Raw genomic sequence first — 3977 nt, 5'->3', positions numbered from 1 at the left:
CTAACACATCATCTGTATCTTGTATGCTCAGCGCCCCAGGTCTCATCACCTTGTGTTCATATGTTTGAGTCCTTTGATCCTCCTTCATTCTTTCCCACCCCCTGTCTACTTCCACCATGTTTAAGAATATAGTTGGCCTGGCCAGTTGGCTCAGTGGTAGAGCATGAGCCTGGTGTGTGAAGGTCCCAGGTTTGATTCCTGGCCAGGGCACACAGGAGAAGCACCCATTTGCTTCTCCATCCCTTCCCCTCTCTCTTCTTTCTCTCTCTCTTTCTTCTCCTCCCCTCCTGCAGCCATGGCTCAGTTGGAGCGAGTTGACTTCCGGGCACTGAGGATGGGTCCATGACTTCTGCCTCAGGTGCTAAGAAGAGCTCAGTTTCTGAGCAATGGAGCAGCGCCCCAGATGGGCACAGCATTGCCCCCTACTGGACTTGCTAGGTGGATCCCGGTCAGGGCACATGCTAGAGTCTGTCTCTCTGCCTCCCCTCTTTTCATTGAATTAAAAAAGTATAGTTTAGTCGTATTTAAGGGTATTTATGTTGTTACACAACCGTCACCACCATCATCTCAAGAACTTTTTTATCCCCGGACTGAAACTTGCCTCTAAACACTCCCTCATTCCCTCTCCCCCAGTACCTGTATTCTACTTGGCCTCTGTGACTTTGCCTCTTCTGGGAATTTCATAGGAATGGAATCATACAAAATTTACCCTTGCCTGCCTGGCTTATTTTACTTTGTATAATGTTTCCAAAGACCTCTGTATGGCACATATCAGAATTTTATTCCTTTTTTTTTTTTATGGCTGAGTAATAAATATTCCATTGCATGTCTAGACCCTGTCTTGTTTGTACAATTTCAAAAGTTTTTTTCTTGTACATGTATTTTATTATTTTATTCATTGAATTTATTGAAGTACATTGGTTCACAAAACCATACAGGTTTCAAGTGTACAACTCAATAAAACGCCATGTGCACACCACCCCAAGCCAACTCTCTTTCCTTTCCCATACCCACCTCTACCTTTCCCAACCCCCTTTCCTCTGGCTGTCACCACACTGGTGTCTATGTCTATGTCTTGTATTTTTGTTTGTTTGATTGTTTTTGTGTGTGACAGACAGAGAGGGACAGATAGGGACAGACAGAAGAGAGAGAGATGAGAAGCATCAATTCTTTGTCGTGACCCCTTAGTTGTTCATTGATTGCTTTCTCATATGTGCCTTGATGGGGGAGGGGCCACAGCAGACCGAGTGACCCCTTGTTCAAGCCAGCGACCTTGGGTTCATTGGGTCATGTCTATAATCCCACACTCAAGCTGGCGACCTCAGGGTTTCAAACCTGGGTCCTGTGCGTCACCGCCTGGTCAGGCTGTGTCTGTCTTGTGTGGGGTTTTATCGATGATGGTAACTTTGTTATTCTGGTTGTTTGTTTTAGAATATTAGCCCACAATAAATCTATAGTAACAAGACGGCACAGCTCCCAGATAAGAGGAAACATTGCTGGGATGTTCTCTCCTCACCCTGTATTTCTGTCTTCTAGAATGAGATCACCCGTGATGTTTTAAAAATTGAATTTATTAGGGTGACATTGGTGAACATAATTCCATGAGGTCCAGGTGCACAATTCTTCAACACACTTCTGTACACTCTGTCGTGAGTTTGCCCCCCTAAGCCGAGTCTCCATCCATCACCGTCTGTCCCCCTCGCCCTTCCTCCACCTCCCTTTATGTTGGTTTATTTTGTCTGTCACCAACATGGGCTTAGACCATGTGAAGCACAGTGCAGCAGAGAAACTCTCACATGATGCTGGAGGGGATGTAGTCATATTCATGAGAGAAAACTGTCATAAACGTGATTCCTATAGGGGACAACTTAGAACTATTAGTCCAGGGCCATGTCTGCATCTGCGCACCAAGGCACATGCGAGAGCTGTTCCCAGAAGCAGCATTCATGTTGTAAATAAAAAACTAGAAGGAGATCTATGAGCCAGTCAACTGTACCATTAAGAAAGAGGAATAGGGCCCTGGCTGGGTAGCTCAGTTGGTTAGAGCATTGTGCTGATATGCCAAGGTTTTGGGTTCAATCCCCTGTCAGGGCACACACAAGAATCAACCAATGGCCCCGGTCAGTTGGCTCAGCAGTAGAGCATTGGCCCGGCATGTCAATGTCCTGGGTTTGATTCCTGGTCAGGGCACACAGGAGAAGTGCCTATCTGGTTCTCTACCCTTCCCCTCTCCCTTCTCTCTCTCTCTCTCTCTCTCTCCCCCTCTTTCTCCCTCCCCTTCCCTCCCGCAGCCATGGCCTGACTGGTTTGAGCAAATTGGCCCCAGGTGCTGAGGATAGCTCCATGGCCTCACCTCAGGCACTAAAATAGCTCAGTTGGCAAGCAACAGAGCAGTGGCCCCAGATGGGCAGAGCATCACCCCTTAGAGGGCTTGCTGGTGAATCCTGGTTGGGGTGCATGTGGGAATCTGTCTGTCTGATGGTCTGTCTCCCTGCTTCTCACTTAAAAAAAAAAAAGAGTCAACCAATGAATGTATAAATAAGTGGAAAAACAAATTGACATTTCTCTGTCTCTCTCCCCCCCCCTCCCCTCTCCCTTCCCTCTTCCCTTTCTAGAATGAATTAAAAACAAACACTGGGATCGTAACAGTGGATAGTAACTACACAGCAATACCAATGCAGCAACAAGATGAGTCTTAGAAACAAAGTGCTAACCGAAACAGCCCCTCTGCTAAAATGAATCCTATAACATCAAGCTATATTGCTGAGAATGCATACCTAAATTTAAAATTATACCTATTTCTCCTCTTTACTTTTTAAATAAAAAATGTACTATTAAAATGAGTTTTACCTGGTTCTCATTACCTTTTCAACGTGTTGATTAGAAAAAGTTTTTTCTGTTAAAGTATCCTTTTTAAAATGTGCTTTGAAATTACCATTGACATTCAACATTCTATTGGTTTGGGATCCACCCAGCATGCCCACCAGGGGGCGTGCTCTGCCCATCTGGGATGTTGCTCTGTTACAACCGGAGCTACTTTTTAACCGCCTGAGGTGGAGGCTATGGAGCCGTCCTCAGCGCCCTGGGCCAACTCACTTCCATGGAGCCATGGCTGTGGGAGGGGAAGAGAGAGACAGAGAGAGAGAGAGAAGCAAGAGGGGAAGGGGTGGAGAAGCAGATGGTTGCTTCTCCTGTGTGCCCTGACTGATAATTGAACCGAGGACTTCCACAGGCCAGGCCGATGCTCTATCACTGAGCTAATTGGCCAGAGCCTCTTTTTCAACTTGGTTCATTTATTTTGTTCTTTTGATTCCATATATAAATTAAATCACAGGGTATCAGTCTGTCTCTATCTGACTTATTTCACTGAACATACAGTAATGTCTAGGTTCATCCGTGCTGCCACAAATGGTAAGATTTCGCTCTTTTTTTTCTTTTTAAAGTGAGACGAGGGAGATAAAGAAACAGACTCCAGCATGCACCCTGACCGAGATCCACCAGGCAACCCCCATATGGGGCTGATGCTAGAATCAACTGAACTATCCTCAGTGCCTGAGGCTGATACTCGGACCAACAGAGCCACTACTTGCGAGAGGGAAAGAGAGAGAGAAGGGGAGAGGGAGGGGTGGAGAAGCAGATGGTTACTTCTCACATGTGCCCTAACCAGGAATTGAACCTAGGATGTCTGCATGCCTGACCAATGCTCTATCCACTGAGCCAAATGGCCAGGGCCAGATTTTACTCTTTTTTTATGGCTGAGTAATATTCCATACTGTAAATGTACCACATCTTCGTCCACTTGGTTTGGTTCCCTATCTTGGCTACTGTAGGTAATGCCCCGAAACCACCTTCAGCTGCTGAGATTTAACTGTGATCATATCCTTCTTCCTCAGAATCACCCATTTCTCATTTTTTGAACATTTTCTTCCTCCCCTCCCCCCTGCTGGAGAAGTCCGAGCTCACCATCCCAGGACGAG

This window comes from Saccopteryx bilineata, chromosome 3, assembly GCF_036850765.1.
Source record: "Saccopteryx bilineata isolate mSacBil1 chromosome 3, mSacBil1_pri_phased_curated, whole genome shotgun sequence".
In the NCBI taxonomy this organism is placed as follows: domain Eukaryota; kingdom Metazoa; phylum Chordata; class Mammalia; order Chiroptera; family Emballonuridae; genus Saccopteryx; species Saccopteryx bilineata.
Note: the sequence above shows the minus strand (reverse complement) of the source record.